Here is a 5,849-nt window from a genome sequence, read left to right as displayed (position 1 = left end):
TTTTAAATACTTAGGCGAGCACTGAGCTGCAGCTAAGCCTCCGAGTGGGAGTCTGGCTCGCCACTCGGTAGGATTTTTAAACACTTAGGGGAGCACTAGGCTGCAGCTAAGCCTCCGAGTGGGAGTCTGGCTCACCACTCGGTAGGATTTTTAAATACTTAGGCGAGCACTGAGCCGCAGCTAAGCCTCCGAGTGGGAGTCTGGCTCGCCACTCGGTAGGATTTTTAAACACTTAGGCGAGCACTGGGCTGCAGCTAAGCCTCCGAGTGGGAGTCTGGCTCACCACTCGGTAGGATTTTTAAACACTTAGGCGAGCACTAGGCTGCAGCTAAGCCTCCGAGTGGGAGTCTGGCTCACCACTCGGTAGGATTTTTTTTACAAACTTAGGTGAATCGGATTCGCAGCTAAGCCACCCACTGGGGGATTTCACACGCAAACAAAAGCGACAACAATTATAGGAAAAATTGTAACACTCTTGTCTTTAGTAAATAGACTACATAAGTTTTTCTTATTACATCTCATCCGAGTGAGAATTCAAGTGTAAAAGGGGCGGAGCAGTTCCGCATTCCAAGCTCGTGGCTCATCGATCTGGCGATCGACATTGTAAAGGTGATACGCTCCATTGTGGAGGACTCTGGTGACAATGAAGGGACCTTCCCAAGTAGGAGCGAGCTTGTGTGGTTTCTGTTGATCCATTTGGAGGACCAAATCTCCTTCTTGGAAGGCTCAACTCTTCACATTTCTGGCATGGAATCGACGCAAGTCTTGCTGATAAATGGTCGATCGGATCATAGCCATTTCTCTTTCTTATTCTAGGAGGTCGACCGCGTCTTGCCGGGCTTGTTCTGCTTCATCTTCGGTATAAAGCTCGACTCGGGGTGCATTGTGAAGTAGATCACTCGGCAGGACTGCTTCCGCTCCGTAAACCAGAAAGAACGGAGTTCTTCCAGTCGACTGATTCGGGGTGGTCCTCAATCCCCACAGAACTGACGGAAGCTCATCGACCCAAGCACCTGCTGCGTGCTTGAGATCACGCATCAGCCGAGGCTTTAGTCCTTTGAGAATCAGACCATTTGCCCTTTCTGCTTGTCCATTCGACTGGGGGTGGGCGACCGATGCGTAGTCGACTCGTGTGCCTTGAGAGGCGCAAAAAGCTCTGAACTTGTCTGAATCAAAGTTTGACCCATTGTCGGTGATGATGCTATGCGGGACTCCATATCTGAATGTCAACTCTCTGACGAAACTGATAGCAGTGCAAGCATCAAGATTCTTGATAGGCTTAGCTTCAATCCATTTGGTAAACTTGTCGACTGCCACAAGCACATGTGTGAAACCGCTCCTGCCTGTTCTCAATGGGCCAACCATGTCCAGTCCCCAAACAGCGAAGGGCCAAATGAGTGGAATGGTCTTCAGGGCTGATGCAGGCTTGTGCGACATGTTGGAGTAGAACTGGCACCCTTCACACTTGTCGACTATCTCTTTTGCCATTTCATTCGGTCTTGGCCAGTAAAATCCTGCTCGGTATGCTTTAGCCACAATGGTCCGAGAGGACGCATGATAACCACAGGTCCCCGAGTGGATATCATCAAGGATTATCTAACCTTCTTCTGGTGTTATACACTTCTGACCGACTCCAGTCGCGCTTTCTTTATACAACTGTCCCTTTATGACTGTAAAGGCCTTGGATCGACGGATGATCTGTCGAGCCTCTTCTTCGTCCTCCGGGAGTTCCTTTCTCAGGATATACGCAATGTACGGTATCGTCCAGTCGGGGGTGATTGCCAAAACTTCCATGATTAGGTCGACCACTGCCGGAATTTCAACTTCAGTCGGATCTGTGGCACTCTTTGGCTGCGGGGCTTCATCTGTAAAAGGATCTTCTTGGACTGATGGCGAGTGGATGTGTTCCAAAAACACATTGCTGGGGATGGCTTCTCTCTTGGAGCCTATCTTTGCCAAATCATCAGCCGCTTGATTTTTCAGTCGGGGGATGTGATGAAGCTCTAACCCCTCGAATTTCTTCTCTAACTTTCTCACTGCATTGCAATAACCAGTCATAGCTGGACTTCTGACATCCCACTCCTTCATCACCAGATTAACCACCAAATCTGAGTCGCCATAGACCATGAGGCGACGGACGCTGAGTGAAATGGCCATGCGCAACCCATACAAAAGTGCTTCATATTCTGCTTCGTTATTGGAGGAATCGAAGTGAATCTGGAGAACATATCTGAGCTTATCTCCTCGGGGGGAAACAAATACTACCCCAGCACCGGAGCCATTCAGCATCTTAGATCCATCGAAGAACATGGTCCAGTGCTCCGAGTGAACTTGAGTCGGAAGTTGCTGTTCGATCCACTCGGCGACGAAATCTGCAATTGCTTGGGACTTGATAGCTTTCTTTGCCTCAAACTTGATATCTAGGGGAAGAAGTTTAATCGCCCATTTGGCCACTCGACCAGTTGCATCTCTGTTGTGCAAAATCTCTGATAGTGGAGCGTCGCTGACGACTGTAATGGAATGATCAGAGAAGTAATGTGCAACCTTCTTCGTGGTCATATAAATCCCATATACAAGCTTCTGGTAATGAGGATATCTTTGCTTTGAAGGAGTCAAAACTTCAGAAACATAATATACTGGGCGTTGAACTTTGAAGGCCTTTCCTTCTTCTTCCCGCTCGACCGTAAGTACTGTACTGACAACTTGTCCTGTGGCTGCAATGTAAATCAGCAAAGGCTCCTTGCTGATTGGGGCAGCAAGCACTGGCTGGGTGGAGAGCAGAGCTTTGAGCTCTGTAAACGCTGCATCAGCTTCTGGAGTCCACTCGAACTTGTCAGACTTCTTCATCAGTCGGTAAAGAGGCAATGCCTTTTCACCGAGGCGAGAGATGAATCTACTTAAAGCGGCCAAGCATCCTGTAAGCTTCTGGACGTCATGCACACGCACAGGACGTTTCATCCAGAGTATAGTACCAATTTTTTCAGGATTGGCGTCGATTCCCCGTTCGGAAACGAGAAAACCAAGTAACTTCCCACCTGGAACTCCGAATGTGCACTTTGACAGATTAAGCTTGATATCATACCTCCTGAGGTTGGCAAAGGTTTCAGCAAGGTCAGTCAGCAGGTCGGAACCCTTCCGTGACTTGACCACAATATCATCCATGTATGCCTCCACATTCCGACTGATTTGAGTGAGCAAACACTTCTGAATCATCCTCGTGAATGTGGCTCCGGCATTCTTGAGGCCGAACGGCATGGTGACATAACAGAAGCACCCGAATGGAGTGATGAAAGCTGTTTTGATCTCGTCGGGCCCGTATAGACGGATCTGATGGTACCCGGAATAGGCGTCTAGAAAACACAAACGCTCACATCCCACAGTCGAGTCGACTATCTGGTCGATGCGGGGGAGAGGAAAATGATCTTTCGGGCAGGCCCGATTGATATGCTTGAAATCAATGCACATGCGAAGTGACTTGTCCTTCTTGGGGACCATGAAAACATTGGCGAGCCACTCGGAGTGGTAAATTTCTCGGATGAACTCCGCTGCTAAGAGCCGAGCCACCTCCTCGCCAATGGCCTTCCTCTTCTGGACAGCGGACCGTCGAAGATGTTCTTTCACAGGTTTAAATTTTGGGTCGACTCGTAGACGGTGCTCAGCCAGCCCCCTGGGAACTCCAGACATGTCAGCAGGCTTCCATGCGAAGATGTCCCAGTTCTCACGGAGGAACTGGATGAGCGCTTCTTCCTATTTGGAGTCGACCGTCGTTGAGATGTGAGTCAGAGCAGCGTTTGGATCGGTCGGGTGAATGTGAACTGCCTTCGTTTCACCGGACGACTGAAAAGCTGATTCTGAAGCAGGCTTCTTAGCTCGTAGCGACTCACTCGGATCTGCAGTCTTCTGATACTCTTGCAGCTCGACCACTGCCATCTGAGCGTCAGCAATCTTTGAGCCTTTCTGAAAACACTCTTCTGCTTTCTTCCGATTGCCTGTAACAGTGATCACACCTTTGGGACCAGGCATCTTCAATTTGAGATACACATAACATGGTCGAGCCATGAAGCGTGCATAAGCTGGCCTGCCCAAAATAGCGTGATAAGCACTTTGGAAATCCACAACTTTGAATGTCAACTTTTCCTTGCGGTAATTCTTGGAATCACCAAAAACCACATCAAGAGCAATTTGGCCGAGTGACTCGGCTTTCTTCCCAGGAATGACTCCATGGAAACTCATGTTACTGGTACTAAGCCTGGACATCGGAATGCCCATCCCTTTCAATGTTTCTGCATACAGTATGTTCAAACCGCCGCCTCCATCCATCAGGACTTTGGTCAGTCGAGTGCCTTCGACAACTGGGTCGAACACCAGAGCTTGCCTCCCAGGGGTGGCAATGTGCGTAGGGTGATCAGACTGGTCGAATGTGATGGCAGTCTGGGACCACTTCAGATAATTGGGTGTTGCCGAAGCAACCATATTTACCTCACGGTTAATAACCTTCAATCGACTTTTGCTCTCAACATCAGCAAAAATCATCAGGGTGGAATTGACCTGGGGGTACCCATCGTCACTATATTCCTTGTCCTCAACTTTGTCCGACTCCTTTTCCTTATCTTTGGACTGCTTGCCCTGAAACTGCTGGATCAGAAGCCGACACTGTCGAGTGGTATGCTTTGGGTAAATGAGTTTACCCTCTTCATCTTTCTTGGTGTGGATGTGACACGGTAGATCCAAAACATCATTTCCATCTTGGTCTTTAACTTTCTTGGGGTTCCAAGGTCCTTTGGGTTTTCCCTTAAATTTTCCCTGGGTTACGGCCAGGGCCTCCCCAGGAGCAGCTGGCTCGGCTTTCCGCTTCTGTTTCCGACTGGAGTTTCCTCCAGTTTCCTGGGCGACTACATTATGCTTGCCACTCCGGAGTCGATCCTCATCTTCACCATTAGCGTATTTGGTGGCAATCTCCATCATCCGATTCAGAGACATCTCTCCGGTTCGACCGAACTTCAGATTCAATTCTCTGTACTTAACGCCTTCTTTAAAGGCACAAACTGCTTGATGATCTGGTACATTTTCAACTGTGTGATGCAATGTGATCCACCTCTGGATGTAATCCCTCAGAGTTTCATTCGGTTTCTGCACGCAAGACCGCAATTCCGTAAGGCCTGCAGGTCGCTTGCATGTTCCTTCAAATGTGGTGACAAACACTCGGGAGAGATCCTCCCAAGTGTAAATGCTGCTGGGTGCTAACTGATTTAGCCACGCTCTGGCCGAGCCTTCTAACATGAGAGGCAAGTGCTTCATGGCTACCTCATCATTCCCACCGCCAATCTGGACGGCCACGCGGTAATCTTCGAGCCAAGTATCGGGCTTGGACTCACCGGTGAACTTACTAACTCCAGTCGCCAACCTGAAGTTGGGAGGAATTACAGCGCCTCTGATGGCTCGACTGAAACACTCCGGCCCCGAAACATATACTCTACTACTGGTAGGCGCATCTCTGTCGTGGCCTTCTCGGTGAGCTCTATTCCTGTCGACCAAACCTTGAACGAGAATGGACATCGCATCAAATCCTGGTTCCCTGGGGTCGACTGGAATTCTCCGCCCAACACTATGAGGGCGTTTGTCATCCTGCTGTCGAGGCACATATGATCCACTCCTCGGGGGAGGGGTTGGCACTTGACGTCGATCATCACAATCGAATCGGTGATCATACTGCTCATTCCTTCTGTACTGATCACGCCGGTCTCCACATCCCTCACGCCTCGGAGGCGATCTTGGGCTGTGAGCCGACTTGACTATATCCACTGCAACGGATCGACTATGGATCCTGTTCCGCGACTGAGAAACAGCGG

Source organism: Triticum aestivum, chromosome 3A, assembly GCF_018294505.1.
Source record: "Triticum aestivum cultivar Chinese Spring chromosome 3A, IWGSC CS RefSeq v2.1, whole genome shotgun sequence".
Classification (NCBI taxonomy): Eukaryota; Viridiplantae; Streptophyta; class Magnoliopsida; order Poales; family Poaceae; genus Triticum; species Triticum aestivum.
Note: the sequence above shows the minus strand (reverse complement) of the source record.